Source organism: Lagopus muta, chromosome 4 (assembly GCF_023343835.1).
Source record: "Lagopus muta isolate bLagMut1 chromosome 4, bLagMut1 primary, whole genome shotgun sequence".
In the NCBI taxonomy this organism is placed as follows: Eukaryota; Metazoa; Chordata; class Aves; order Galliformes; family Phasianidae; genus Lagopus; species Lagopus muta.
Window position 1 is genome coordinate 1356157 of NC_064436.1, and position 15947 is coordinate 1372103.

Below are 15947 nucleotides of genomic sequence, written 5' to 3' on the forward strand. Positions count from 1 at the left end.
CTCTGCGTTTTCCCACTGCACAGATTTCTGGGGGGAGTTAGGAGTGAGAAGGATGTATAAAGAGAACTAACTATCTGAAATATGCTGCTTTTCTCATCCTCCATTCTCACTATCAGCCCAACCTCTGTTCATGCACGCTCCTTATATGCAAAATTAGCTAAAGGAATTAAGCATAGTATAACACAGCTTGTGAATTATTAAACCAACCTTTTATTAATGTTAAGTCTTTCTCTTACTATGCAAATATCTGGAAAATATTCTGTAGATACACCACAAATTGCTTTATAATTTTTTATTTGTGTTACTTTGTTCCCTTCCCCTAGATCCACAAGAATATTGTTCAAATCCTAATTCTATGGTGTGTCTCTCCAGAATAAAATATAATGTTCAATTATGCATTCCATTTGCAAAGTTCTGGATGCATCACCTTGCATTACATAAATTAAACAATATGTTTTAAAGAAGAAACAGAAAGAAAGGATATGACATATAAAAGTAATGGAAGAAGAGCCTTCCATTATGCTCTGTTTAAAGTCAGAGGGTGTAAAGTAAATCAAACAGAAGTCGACTGTCTTAAAAATGGAATAAAGACATGGCTTAGGTGATGCCATGCTATTAAAACCTTCCACCAAGATAAGTTCAGGAGTAGTCTCAGGTAGCTGTTGTGAAGATTTTATTACATACATGTTTTTTATACCCATTCCATACACCTGCAGAGGTATATGGGCATTTCATAGACTCATAGAATGGCTTGGATTGGAAGGGACCCCAAGGATCATCAAGTTCCAAACCCCCTGCCACAGCCCAACCAGTAGATCAAGTACTAGATCAGATTGTCCAGGGCCCCATCCAACCTGGCCTTAAATATCTTCAGGGATGGAACTTCCACAGCCTCCCTGGGTAACCTGTTCCAGCACCTCACCACTCCCTCAGTAAAAAAAACCTTCCCCTACATCTAATCTAAATCTCCCCTCTTTAGTTTAAAGCTATTCTCCCTTGTCCTATCACAATCTGCCCTTGTAAAAGGCTGATTTCCTTCATGTTCATGAACTCCCTTAAATACTGGAAGGCCATAATGAGGTCTCCCTGCAGCCTTTTCTTTCCTGGTTCCTTCATCCTGTCTTCACAGAGGAGGTGCTCCAGCTCTCCGATCATTTTCATAGCCTTCTTCTGGACCGTCTCCAAAAGCTCCGCATCCTTCCTGTGTTGGGGGCTCCAGACCTGGATGCAGTACTCCAACTGAGGCCTCGCAAGGGCAGAGTAGAGGGCGACAGTCACCTTCCTGTCCCTGCTGGCCACCCCTCTTCTAATGGAGCCCAAGATACCACTGGCCTTCTGGGCTGCAAGCACAAACCGCTGGCACATGTTCAGTTTTTCATCAACCGGGCCCCTATGTCATTTTCAGCAGGATCGCTCCCAAGGACTTCTTCTCTGTTTGTGTACATGACCCAGGAGCAAAACCTTGCACTTTGCTTTGTTGAACCTCATTAGGTCCACAAGGTCCCACCTTTCGAGTTTGTCAAGGTCCCTCTGGATGGCTTTCCTTCCTCTTGTTGTATTAACCACATTGCTCAGCTTGCTGTCATCAGAGGTGTGTTGCACTTTGCTCTGTAAGTCCCTTAAAATTTTGCCTCTGGAAGGCTTTCTTTATTGTGGGCTCTAACAACTGTTACAGCGCTGATTGCTCCTTGAGGTTTCTCTCCAGCAAGAAAACCTGAATAAGACTGTGCCTTCTCCTTCTGTTTAGATTTGTAAAAGCATAATTATTGTGAATTGTTTTCCCCTTACTCTGAGTTGGTGCTTTGATGCAGCACCTGCTTTGAAGCTGAATGAGTGAATCCTTTTGTCATTCAGCATAGTGAAATCTCCCTGATGGTACTGCCCAAAATACGCTGTGTTCTCTCAGAAGCCTCTTCAGCTTTCTTGTGGCACTTTTTGTTGTGAGTTACAAGAGCCTGGTGGGTTTGGCACTCCTTGCTGTGGGAGTTGCTGAGGCCAGAACTGGGGCTTCCTCTTGGGTAATGAAGAGACCTGATGAAAGCCCTATGTTAAGCACTGAAGCTCTGAAGTCTGCTAATTGAGGCAAGGCAAACACAGGGCATTAATTAGCTTTAAATTCAGAGTGTAAAAATGTCTTCAAAGTGAGCCTGAGCACAAAAAAAGATGTTTGCTCTTCAGTGCAGATGCCTTGAACGTTACTGACATTGGGCGAGCAAGCTCTGGAGAGTTAGAAGCTAGGAAGAACAATTACTTCCTTCTCCCCTGGGACACAACCAAAGTATCAACACCCCTTGGTGTTTTTCCGCAGAGGCTCTTTGCCAGCCAGGTTTGCTAGAAAGAGCATTTCAAGCATTCTTCCTCAGCACATCTCCTTTTTTTCAGGAAAGTGCAGTGATTCTTTCCTTGACACCTCACCCAGTGCTCTTGGCAAAACTGTCAAATGCGTCATTGCAATGGGAGGCTCCTCATCTCAGCTGCAGCAGTAAGAACTGGCTGGGAAGTGTGGGCCAATCCTCAGAGGACCTGTTGCAGAGTATTCTCAGTGGAAATCCTTTGACTCTGGAGCTTTTTTGCTCTGGCAAGCTCCCTTCGCCTGTTTGGATGCAATGAGAGTTCAAGACACATAGCTTTTGTTTGGTTATCCTGGAGGGAACTCTTTGCTTTTCATTTAGCTGAAATGCTGGGTGGTAGAGAGGAGAGTGCTTCAGGCTGCACTGGTGTTTGCCTTGTGTGAGGGTGCCTTTTGGTAGCCCTATGACTTCTGAGCTGGGTGTTCACACCACAGGAGTGGTATAGACAAGCAGAGGTTTAGGTACTTGAGGGAAATGTAACATTTCCCCACTCTCTATTTGTAGATGGGAATCAGATATTCTTACTTGTATTTTCACCCCAGTTTCCTCCCAGTGGTTTCCAGTGCTTTTTCCTTCACCAATACTCATCTATTTTGTGCTTCTCCTCTCTGGATCTTCTGCCACAGTGTCACATGGCCTTTACTCACCTCAAGAACTTTCAGGCTGTTAGGAAAGAAAAGTAGTTGGAAGGTTGATTGCTGTACAGGAAACCACAGAAGTCCTTACAGGAAGAATTATGTGAGTGCAAGGAAAATAACCACAAGAAAATGTGCAGTCTGGAACACTATAAAAATGGTGATGGGGAGGACAGCTTTGACTGATAGAAAGTTTGATTATTTGTATAATATTCCTGCATGAAGTGGTGCTTGTAGAAGGCTAGTTGTAGAATAGCCCTGAGAAGACAATGCACAATGTTTCTTTATTCATGGATCTGAGAGAGACCTTGGTTTTTGAAAATGCTTTTAAATGATAGCATATGAAGAGTGAGAAAATGCACAAACCAGAATACAGTGTAGCATCAACTCTGATGACTTTTTCAAAATCAAATGTGTCATATTCTAGATTATTTCAGTATGTCTTATAGGATGTGATACAAGTAAAACATGTACTCAGCATAGAAAGCACAACAAAGTGATCTGATATGTTAACACAATCTCACCAGCCTGGCATGTTGGAACAAACAAGGAAGAAGTATGATTTCAGGAACATCACAAGAAAATTCATAGAATGGCTTGGTTTGAAAGGGGCCTTAAGGACCAGCATGTGACAGATAAGAAAACAGGAAGACAACCTTGCACTTGGCCTTGTTGAACCTCATCAAGTCTATGTGGACCTACTTCTCAAACTCCCAGTCCCTTTGCATGCCTGCCTTCTGTTATATCAGCTGTATCATTCTGTTGAATAGTCCAGCCTTCAAAACCATTTCTTTCCAGTTTAGAGACAAAATGTGATGCGGGACCATGTCAAAGGCCTTGTACAAGTCCAGGTAGACAACATCAGTTGCTTCATATGACAGCCATGACTTTGCAGATATGAGGGAGAGCAGCTTGGCAACCACGTCAGCCAGTTCCTTCAGGACTCTGGGATGCATGTCATCCAGCTCCATAGACTTGTACACACTCAGCCTCATAAGGTGGTCTCAGACTTGCTCTTCTCTTGCAGAAGGAGGTGCTCTGCTCCCCAACTCCCACCCAAAGCTTTAGGGTTGGAAGAGAACTGGGAAGCCTAAGAGATATTGAAGACTGAAGCAAAGAACTTGAGTACTTCAACTTTCTCCATGTCTGCTGTAGTCAGTTCTTCTTTTTCATTTACTGGAGACCACTAAACCACTGAAGATTTGCTGTCCCATGAAGGCTGCTCTTCAAAACTGAGGAGTAGCAGGAGTTCTAGAATCTGAGATACTTATTTTCTTTCAAACTCCTTAAGTTTCTGGAGAAAAACTTCAGGGGACCATCAACCCTGAACACTGAAGACCTTTTGAAATAGCAGGGGATCTTTCACTGACTTAGTTTCACTTCTAGCACCACTCCTTCTATCAAAAAATCAGATAACTGTGTGCAGTAATTATCCCTTCCTCTACGTAATAGCTGGGTGATTTCTAACAAACTCACAAGCTGCTGTAAGTACAATCATGTTTCCCTGAGCTTCACTATGGTTTTATTGGCAATTTGGATTAAAATCACAGTTCCCTCTGAACCAAGTGGGTTATCCCAGTGTGCTAATGCTTCATAAAAAAAAAAAAAAAAACAAAAACAAAAAAAACAGAAATAATAGAAGAGTAGAAAGAGATTAAATGACACCCAAGAAAGGTGTGAAGGTGCATCATGCACTTTGTAAAACTGACTTAGGGAAAAGATAAGCAGCCATAATAGCGTAAAGGGAAGTCAAGTCATTAAAAGGGATTGCAGGTTGTGTGGTATAAATGCCTATAATCAGGCTTTGAAAGTGTGCTGAATACAACTCTCCTGACAGAAAGGAATCTATGGGCATGTTTTCAAATAGGTTGTGGTTTGCTTAAGTCTTCGCATAAATATGTATCTAGGAAGTTGTGTTAGGTGTCTCCATGCCACTGTAATTGTTTTCTCCTCTTGCCATGCCTCTTTGGTCAGATCTTCTGGACATGATGTCTCTTGGAAAGGCTGGGATTCCCAGTTTGGCCACACACAAGCACCAAGAAAACTGTGGATGCTATGGTATCTCCATGCCAAGCAGTGAGAGGTGGCCTTAACTGGTCAAGGTTTGTCTTCCCAAGGCATTTTTAATTGCTCTAATTATCTGTGATCTCTCCTGGATGAGGATCGTAACCTTTGACATGCTCCAGTATCCTGGCTCAATTCAAACTCGGGTAACTGCACTCTCCCTTTTTTTGCAAGCTCGCTTGGTAGAAGTGTATTCCTCTTCAGGAGCTTATTATTTACTTCAAATCTTAAATTGATGCCTCATGTATTAAAGCAGCTGCAGAATTTCATCTTATTGGAAAAAGAATGATTTCTGTGCATAAAATCCACCATAACGATTCCAATTTGCAAAGGGAATGAGTGTTACTCATTCCAACAGCAGCATATGTGTACAGCATCTATTATCCAGGAACCTCATGAAGCTCAACAAGAGCAAAGTTCCTGCAGAGGAACAACCCTCTGTGTAACAGTACAGGCTGCAGGCCAACCAGCTGGAAAGCAGCTTGCCAGGAAAGGACCTGAGATCCTGATGAACACCAAGTTGAGCAGGAGCCAGCAATGAGCCCTTGGAGCAAAGAAGGCTAACAGTGTCCTAGGCTGCATTAGAAGGAGCGTTGCCAGCAGGTCAAAAAGGAAGATCCTTCTCTTGTACTCAGTGCTGGTGAGGCCACAGCTTGTCTGCTGCGTCTATTTCTGGGAGGCATGGATGTATTGGAAAAAGAGTTCAGTGAAAGTGGGAACAAAGATGACAAAGAAACTGGAGCACCTCTTCCACGAGAAGAGGCAGTGAGAGCTGGGACTGTTCAGCCTGCAAAAGAGAAGGCTTTTCATCAATATATACAAAATACCTGAAGAGTGCAAAGAATAGAGAGCCAGGCTGTTTTTAATGGCTCTTTTTTTCTATCGAGCGTGATAGAACACTAATACAGGCTGTTGATCTCCTTGGAGATCTCCCAAAGCCACTCGAACATGGGCCCAGGCAGCTGCTGTGGGTGGCCCTGATGCAGCCAGGGCTGGGCTTGATGGACCCTGAGCCAGCCTCGGTAGTTTTGTGATTTAGGATAAATTCTGTTTCTTAATATTTTTCTGATGTACTTTGAAACAAAACCATGTGAAGAATGTATGTGGACCTATCTAAGAGTGCAGTTTGACACAGAATTTTTTTGCCTCTCCAGGTAAGATTTGCCAAATATACTTTTCAGTCTTGACTCAAAGGTCTTCAATAGCATCAGAGCAACAAGAATACAAGCCAAATACCTAAGTGTGGAAGTTTGGCTGGCCTCTTCATCGTGCACAGTATAGCAGAGACTGCAATAGTCTATTCAGCCTTTGATAGAAGAATGAGTCCTGTGGTCTGTCCATTATCTTCATCGCCTCTGCCTGAGCGTGTATGATTGTTCTTGGTGGTTGTAATGCTATAATAGGATGGAAAGTATCATGATAATAGCAGGGTAGAAAAGTCTTTGGCTACAGTAAATGAGAATAAGCCCAAATACAGCAGCTGCAGAAATGAAGGAAAAGAGCTGCTTACCTTTGGAAAGCCTCAAGTAGGCAGGGATCTCCAACAACAGATACCCTCATCTCCCATGCCAACCCTTAAATGAGGCCTGGGCAGGGGTGAATCCTGGCTCCACCCCTTCCAGTCACTCAGATGCACGCAGTGCACCTGAGCTCCCAAGTTGGCCCTGCCTTCCCACCAGGTGCTCAAGCACTGTTTCAGGCCATGGCTTAGCATTTCCACTGCAGTGGCTTATTCAGTCACCTAAGTGTTTATTAATACTGTACAAGACTGCTGGCTTTGATGTACTGGCCTTCCTCCTATTTATAGCCCCTCTTGGCTGTGCATGGGTCCTTGTCTATATGGCCACCAGCTCTGATCTCAAGAGCAGAAGTTCTGTGAGGATATTCCATATAGACCCAATGCATCTTGTAGTCTCTGTAATTTTGCAGGCAAAAACAAGAAGGCAGCTGAATCACAGACCCTTGAAGACCACCAGAGCTGTTCCAGCCCTCTTTGGGTAAGGCTTGAAGGGAGTCATCTGAGACTTTACTACCTGTTTGTATACCACCAAAGCAAGGAAAATACCTTTGTTCTCAGCTTGGATGCAGTGAAGGCAAATGCTTTCTGGTTTCGTCATTCTTTCCCAAAGTAAAATGCTTTCAGAACTCCACTGGACAGATGGAGCTCTGCACACATGGTTTTCCATGAATATTGCATTAATCCATATTCTGTGTTATAAATTACAATCAATCCATTCTTGTGCTAACCAAGCTGCAGCTGCTCCCAGATGAAAAGCCTTTTGAACTCTGCCAGACGAAATATTCCGAGTCTCATTCCAAGGTGCATGTCATTGTGGTTCTCAGGCTCTCATATGTGCTTAATTTAGAATATTTATCAAAGTGTACATTCTGCTGATGGCCAAGTGGGTGCCAGTGCTTACAGTGATGTTGTCTGCAAACTAACAAAAAGCTGAAGTTGTTTCAGGAAGTGGTAATATATTGATTTCAGCTTCAGTACAGCTAATCTGTAATCTAATTTGCAGTAAATCTTTCAAAACCCAGTGAATTCACTGTGTGATAAATTAAAAGAAAAGTATCAGCTGTGAAGTTTCAGGATGGATCTGGACTTCCTCAGGTTTTGTGGTCTCCAGATCCAGGACATGCCTTTTTTTCTGTTGTGAAGACAGGAACTATTTGTAAGTGTGGGCACAAGAACTGAGATGCAAGTTTTCTTCTGGTTCTCATATAGTCTGATTGTGCCTTGGCTTGTTAGAAGAAAAGAGCAGCCTTGCCCTTTAGGTGTATATTTCACAGAATGGAGGAAGTTCATAGCAGTTGTTTGAATCGGATATCTGACTTTTATTTTTTACTTTCTTTTTCTATCTTAATATTGGTGTTGTGGATTATGTTCAAATTCTGTAAACTAATAAACAAACACACTGATGACATAATGTGGGAATTCACTTCAGTGAATGTGCAGTGTTATGTGATTCATACTGAATCTGCTTTCATGTTGACTGAAACAGAAATGTATGATTTGTTCACTCTGTGAGTTAAGGACCTTCACATTTAGTGCTAAGGGCTGAGTACCCTGAGCACCCTACCTTTCCAGTTTCAGGCCACTCCCTGGAATTGTCTGAACTCTAAATTATTCTGTAAAGAAGTTATTAATATCTTAACTATAGTTGCTTGGTAGTGAAGTTGTTCAGATTGTACCAGATTTGAAAACTATTAAGCTTCAGTTATGTCTTGCCAGTAGCTCTTATTTCTCAAAAAATGGGACTGTAGAATAGTTTTCTTCTTTTTAAGGGAATGTGTGTATTTTAAAAGGAGCAAGTTGGGGATTTATAGGGATCGAAACCCAAATATTTTCTCTCCCTTTCCTCCTTGTCTTGAAATTGCTGTGTCGACAGAATTTTTGGGATGCGTGCATGAATACATAAAATTCATCCAAAAATTTGCAAATTGGAAATTTCCTGACCAAATCCTTACACAGTGTTTTTTTCTGGGAGGTATCATTGCCCGTTATTAGCCACTGAAACACTGGGGGGCAAACTGGAACACTGGAACAGGCTGCCCAGGGAGGTGGTGGAGTCTCCTTCTCTGGAGATGTTCAAGACCTGCCTGGATGCCGACCTGTGCGACCTGCTGTAGGGAACCTGCTTTGGCAGGGGGATTGGACTCGATGATCTCTGGAGGTCCCTTCCAACCCCTACAATTCTGTGATTCTGTGATTCTGTGAAATGCTGAGCAGTTCCCATGGCTGCTCCATGTTGGTTGTCCTCCTCCTCCTCTCCCTTGAATGGAAGGAAAATGGGTGAGGATTGTGGTGATGGAGGAGCCTGGTGCTTATAAAAAAAATAAGTGCAAGATGCCCTGCCTGTTTCACTGCTTGAATTCCTGCAGCTGCTCCCAAGAAGGACATAGTCCGTTTGATCTGAAATGCTGAGACAACTAGCGTTTTATATTCACACATCATCTAGGCCATTGTTTTTATTACTCACAAGGGATAATTGCATCCAGAAATTTCCAAATGAAATGTTATATTGGGCAAAACAACATCTCACTGACATTTCAATTATATGAGTTATTTTCTAGCATAGATCAGCAATAAACTCCCCTGAAGAGTGAATTAAATAGGAAGCAAGAAAGCAGAGATGGGGCAGTTGCCAAGCGTCAGTATGTCTAGCACCTGCATTTCTGTCCATGCCCTCACTGCTCTTGCCTTTATGCCTACTGCAGTCAGCCAGTGAAATGCAGTGGTGCCCATAGGCAGCAGGCACGCGCGGAGGAGGGCTCTTTCTGCAGGTGTGAGCTACCTGGGACTGCGGTCTCGAACGCGGGAGTCCCTGGTTTCTGCCTTGGTGAAGTCTACCAGGCGAAGCTGATGAGGTCGGAGTGGAAACACGGTCATCCTGGCTTTCAAAGGATTTTGGTCAGCGCTTGGGAGAGCACGCAAACGGCCGTTAAGCGCCTCTCCGGTGGCAGGCTCTGGGCAACAGCCCGCAGCTGAGCTGGGGCGCCCACGCTCCTGCAAACCCAAAGCCGTACCACCAGAGGGAGCAGGAAGGAGCTGCCTCGCACAGATGGAGCAAACGCTGTTTTTCCATTGTTGCCTTAGCCCACGTGCCAAACAAGCGAAAGCCCTAGCATAAATTTCCCTTATCCTACCATAAAAATGCTTTTATTGGTAATAGCTTATTTCACGCACTGAACTTACATTTTATTCTGGGAAAAGAAACAACCCACTAAGAGAATTTTCTGAGAGTCATTTTGGAAAAAATAGGCCTCCAAGCACTTCCTAATGCACAGTCAGGCTGAAATAAAGGTCCCAGTTGACCATTCCCCATGAAGTCCTTGCTGGGATTTTCACATCTCAGTATGTAGAGTTCCATCTGTACTCTTTGATAAAGATCAGGAACAAACTCTTCTAAAGGGTTTGTTCAACAGCAGGCAAGAGAGCCAGGGCTGTATTAAGTACAGGCAAACTGATTAACTTCTAGGTCCACTTCCACTTTCCCTGTGGTTCGTCTCAAATTAGCCTCTGATATCTCAGTGTGAGATTAATCCAGTGTGATGAAGTTGAAGTGGTAATGGTTCTTTTTGATAGCACAATGTTTTCTCTATGACTGTTCTAGACAATAAAGACAGAATGCCAAGCTGCTTATAGGAAACAGATTTTTCTGGTTCCTAAACAAATGCCCTGTTCATGTATGGATACAGAAAGAACAAATTAACTGCTCTAAGATAAATTAAAGTTTTTTAATCAAGATGTATCTATATGTTTTTGATCTAAAATATTATTTTAGAGGCCCAAACCTTAATTTCCATGCTTGCAGCTGCAGGCTGGACACAGCCACTCAGTGCTGCCAACCTGGTTGGGATTCTGCCGCATCCCTGCAGTGCCCAGGTAAGGCGTTCCCTTGTGGCACTTGGTCCTGCAGGTGGTTTTGGGCATGTGGCTGGTTTTTTGTCCTGTTTGGCTATAAATTCCTGCCTGAAGCAGAAGCTAGTGCTTCACATGCCTCAGGTACACTCAGATAGCACCAGCAGTGTAACTTAAAGAAGGGCTTGGGATGCTTCTGCATAGTAGTAGATTCTCCACCTGGTTCACAGGGGCTTGGTGTGAACGAAATACTTCATCCCTGCTGGATGTTCACAGCCATATGTAAACAGGGGCTGGTGAAGTTTACATTAACAGTTGTTGATTGCTGCATGATCAGCACCATGTCTCCTTCCTGTAACCACACCAGCATATTGCTGGAAGTTTTGGACGAATCTGTTACTAGCATCAATGACTGTGCTCAGTAAACCCGGAGCTTTGGGCTAAGCAAGAGCTGTGCGTGTGTTACGTACTGTACAGCTGCCCTCTGTGGCTGCAGGGAGCTGTGAGGAGATGGGTCTGCAGAAATGGGCATCTCCTTACCAGCAGCAAATGCTCATATATCACAGTTTAAGAGAGCAAGTAAGCCACCCCTGGATCCCTTGCTAGGTTTTTTCAGCTACAGTCTTGATGGTATAAACCATGCACCAAGAAACGTATGGAAGAGAGACCTGGAACACCGGGGTCTATGCTCTGTAATTATTCCTATAATTAATACTCATCATCACTTGAGTATTATTGTCTGAGGTTTTTCCCCCTAGGCCCATGAATTTCTTTAAACCACTGAGCACATTTGTGTCTTGTTTAATGTTCTTGGCTCTACAAACAACTGTGGTGTGGTCAACTGAAGTACAATCACTGTTGCTCTGATGTTACAGCATCGGTGATTAGAAAGGATTTGTTCCTGAACACCTTCATAAATAGAAGAATGAATATACCTGATATCTTTTATTCTAACCAAGAAAAAATCATTCTAGCTTAGCATCTGATCAGAAAAATAAACAACTGAAACAGACCAAGATTTATCAAGGGCAGGGAAAAAGGGAAAAAAATCCCTTCTTTTTTTTTTAGTGAACTGCAGTATCAAACCTCTGAGCCTTAGATAAAACATTTAGGAAAGAAATAGCCACTATAACTAATGTGCTATTAGTTCTGCACTAATGTTACTAATTAGGCTGTCAGTTTAATGTGAAAAAATGAATAAAGCACTGCAGTGTGCAGCTTTGTATTAGTCAGTCTTTTTCTGCTCTTGAGCAAACTTGTTCTGCATGCCAGAGGTGAAAGCATTAGTTGAATACAGAACCTGTTTATAAATGTGGCACAGCTTGCATCTTGACGGGTGCCACTGCTGTTCATTTGCACCTTTCTGCTGTCCAAAATTAACCTTGCATAGCTTGAAATTCTGCATGAAATGAAAGATGGGTTCTGTTTTCAGCTGGGCTGCTCTGGCCTGAATTAAATCTGCTAAACTTTTGCTGTACCTCAAGGTCCTTACCAGACCATCCAGGCAACTGGGGATCAAGCTAAATGGTTCTGCTCATTAAATGACATTCTGAAGGGAGATAGGAAGCTTGTCAGGGCTTTCAGTAGGTTATCAAGTGATGCTTTTCTCTACAACTAATTGTGGCAGAGCAATGGGGCAAGGCTGCGCTGGGGCATCAGTGGAGAATTTTGGAGGGACGAGAGCAGCATTCTTGCCATGCTCTTTGAACTTCTAGACAGCCTCAGCTGCATGGGAAACCACAGCTGAATTCCTCATGTCAATGTCTTCATTTTGGTTATTGTTTGAAGGAATCTCCTTATATCCAGTTTCCAATCAAAACATCATGTACTTGCTAAAATCTGAGCTCCAGTATGAATATGTTGCACTACAGGGACTGAAGTCTACCAATCATGTAACATAGATAGCCTTTGAAAAACAAATCCTTAATCAAAGTTACACTCCATTTGTTTTTCAAATTTCCATTTTCCCTTTAAGTGGCTGTTTCATTGCTATGAGAAGCATTAAGAGCTATTAATGTTTTTCTTCTTGTGGCTCTTTTAAAACTGAGCTTCCTTTGTTACTAATATCCTGGCAGTGGATATTCTCACTTATCTGCCCTATGCTCACAGGTTTGATCCAAGATTACCTGGTTTAGTTTCTTCATGCAGAAATGTATGTATTGTTTTTTTAACTATTTGAATGTTTTCATTGTAAAGTGCCATTTCTTTCTCATTCTATTGTTCTAATTATATATTAAGTTAACTTAAGGCAGATAAATTCTTCCTTTATGTATTTTTGTCAGCCTGAAGTTAATTTAATATTAACACATAAAAATAACAGGGAGGTTAAATGAAATAATAGATGAAGCTATGCTGTAACTCTTTTATACCCAGCTACTGAAAGAAGGTATAAGAAAGCTGCAAAATGTAAGCAGGCCAGTTTCAGCCTGAGAAGGTGTGAGAAACAACTACTTGTTCTAAGAAGATACACTGTGCATTGATTTCTACACAGGTGCTGCCTTTGGTCAAAAAAAGGGCTGAAACAGAGGATGTTAGGAAAATCACTGCTGCAAATTACCTCTAAGGTGCATGGTTTTGTTTTGTTTTTGTTTGTGAAATAGCTTTTCTGTTTGAATGCTTCTTCCTTGCACAAGAGCATCACCATCTCAAGTAGGAAAATCTCCAGGATTGTCAGGTAATTGGAAGCCTGGTAAGAAAAATGTTTTCATTCCACCATGGACTTCTTCTGAAGCAAAAAAATACTTGTGGAAGAGCTGGACTTCTCCAACACTTAAACTCCTGGACATGTCAGTGACGGTTTGTGCTGAAGTGATTACTGAAACACACTCAAAGCATGTTATCAAAATGTTTTGACTAAAAATAAAAATGAAAATCTACAGCCAGTTGAAAAAGAATGATGAAAGTCTGATGAAAGACTATTTCAAGGCAGGACTTCACAGACACACAACCTTTAGACTTTAGAAAATGGGAAAGAATTTAATATTCTCATTTTTCCCCAGTACGGACTTTTAAAGAAATTTATCATTGCTGCCTATCAGCACGTTCATCTAGTCAACAAGGCAGGAAGAGGGCTATCTGTAGAAAGAGCTCCACTTTGACTGTTTTGGATTTGCCCATTCCTTCTCAATATTATGTTTTTGCAGGCAGCTCTGCCTGCTTCCCCTCTCCTTCAGCACTCACAGCTCCAGTAACCTCTCTCCTGTAACTTGGTCCTCAGGGTCTGTGGCCTGCAGATACAGATGTGTTCAGTTCGTTGTCATCTTCATGCTCTTTTCAGTGACCCAAATGCCAGTCATCCCAAATGACTTTATACACTGTTAGGCAAGTTTCTTATGCAAGACTGTGCCAAATTCCCATGACAAATCACTGTAGAAGCATGTTTTTTTGTCCTTTCCCCCTTTTTTTTCATGTATGTTTAAGCGCTTCCGAGGCATCACCCAGGTCACTATTACCTCATGCATGACGCACATTTTCTGGTCTGTATCATTTGGTTTTTGTGGTGTAAGAAAGCCAGCTAATGCTAGATGAGTGCTGTGTGTAAACAAAGACCTCCAGGTCTTGTAGCTTTGTGTCTGCTTTCTTGTCTATCATTTATCATCGTTAATGTGTGTCTGCTAACAAGGAACTATTCAACCAAATCACAGGAGGGTCTGCCTAATGTTTTGCCACCAGATTTGTGAGGAGGAAAAGGATGGAACAGAGATGAATAATCTTAAGGAGTGAGAAGTAAACAGGGACTTTTAATTGTAATTCCTGGCTGTCATCATCCTAATTAGCAATGGATCTACTTGATGCCTCAGTTCAGAGATTGTGAATAGTGCTGCTCTGTGTTTGTCATGGTGATTGATGTATTTCTTGGTAATAACCTGGTAGAATGTACAAAGCTGTATAATAAATCTATAGAGCACACTGCCCTAGAACAATTCAGTGACACTTAACCCAATTACATGAATGGTAGTGTCTTCTGTCTGGACTGAAAAGTCAGTCTGATTACATGTTAGGGGTGTCTGCTGAACCAGAATATTCAAGGGACTAGATAGAAACAATAGTCCTATGAATATACACTGAATTTAAGAACAATTATTTTGTTTTTTTTCTCTGCTCATTTTGAATTGTTCCTCATGGAAGCCAGCTTTTGCTACACAATCCACAGGGCAGCAGGAATGGAGGGACAATGGAATTGCAGCTAAGTGAAGCATATTTTTTCTGCAGTCTCTCTGATGCTTTCCTGGAACTGGTAAGAGAAATGGTGTATATCCCACAGAATGCAAGATGTGCTTGTGCTCATGTTACATGCACAGTGGTTACGGAGGGCAGCTCTTAAAGCCACTCAGTAAAATCATATTAATTTTAGTGGGCTTTTGACCAGCCTTAGCTGAAGCCCATGCCTTTGAGGAATGCGGTAGCTACATTTTAATTTCACTTTTAAATAATTCCCAGCGTTCATTTCTTGTATTACAGCATCCTTTCCCAGAAGTAATTTCTCATGCCATATTACCTGGGAGATGACTGCAGTAGCAGAAGCAGATGAAAGAGAGCATTATCCCATGTCTGTCTTCCTAAGAAAGCATTTCTTCAGTTGACCTAGTCTTGAGGAATAGTTCAACTCTGGATTACAGTGCTTGTGGAACAGAGCAATCTTAATTTATGTGGCAGGTCATGCTAAGATACTATGCAATATCTGATTTTTTTTTTTACTTATTCATTAAACGGTTGGATGTTGAGTTAAATAAATAATCAAAGAGTATTACAAGGTCAAATAGCTAATTCTCTCTCAGACAGTACAAGGTACTTGGCATTAATGAGCTGCACCTCACCAGACTTTTATGGGATAAACTTCATTTTGAGAAATTTATTGCTTTGAAATGTCTGGCAAGTGATGCTGAATATTAGTTGCAGTAAGAAGAATTGAAGAATGATCACTGGGAAGGGATTGCCAACAAATTCTTCTCTTTTGGCTGGCCTGTAAGTTACAGAAATGTAGGATTCTAATGGGACTTTCACACCCAGACACAGACTATAATTCCAAGCCTTATTAATAAAAGTTAGGATTTGCAGAGAAGCATGGTTAGAGCCATGGAACTCTCAGTGTTTAAGATTTGTATTCTGCGTACAAAACAGCTGGTAACACTCAACTCCTGTATGTTTCAGTGTATAGTTGGTATCTATATCCTCCATTTCCAGACACCAGAAAAATTGGGTACTGTAGATCACACAATCTATCCATAGGGAAGTCAAATACAGACTTTGAGTGGAGTCACCATGCTTAACTTTTGCATTAAACTGTTTCTTGTTGCATTTAAGGAATGCATGTGCATTGTATTTTTGGTCACTCAGGGATAATTGCTGAATTTTCTCTGCTTTTGGTAAAAAAAAAAAAATTCTTTGCTTTTGGTTGGACCTTCTGGAGGCTGGAGATGATATTGCTGGTGGAACAGCGCATTTGGGGAGCAGAGTTAAGCTTGTTGTGACTGTTTTCCTATGAACCATAGGCATGCTGATTTTAAGCTATGTATCTCTGATGGAAATAGA

General features: G+C 41.9%; 1 protein-coding gene and 1 long non-coding RNA gene across 2 annotated transcripts in view; one reads left to right on the forward strand and one right to left on the reverse strand.

Moving 5' to 3' along the window:
- The window catches only part of LOC125691799 (toll-like receptor 2 type-1), a 74405-nt gene extending 69786 nt beyond the window's left edge, over nucleotides 1-4619 (forward strand). The window contains exon 8 of the transcript XR_007376253.1: nucleotides 3785-4619. The gene's annotated coding sequence lies outside the window, so the exon portion shown is untranslated. The remainder of the gene's footprint in view (nucleotides 1-3784) is intronic.
- A 124-nt stretch (nucleotides 4620-4743) lies between these two features.
- Nucleotides 4744-9011, reverse strand: LOC125691808 (uncharacterized). The gene is made up of 3 exons (XR_007376258.1): nucleotides 6561-9011; nucleotides 6287-6444; nucleotides 4744-5837 (listed from the first exon to the last, which is right to left on the reverse strand). It is a non-coding gene; the product is annotated as an uncharacterized LOC125691808 (long non-coding RNA).
- Nucleotides 9012-15947: the final 6936 nt, after the last annotated feature.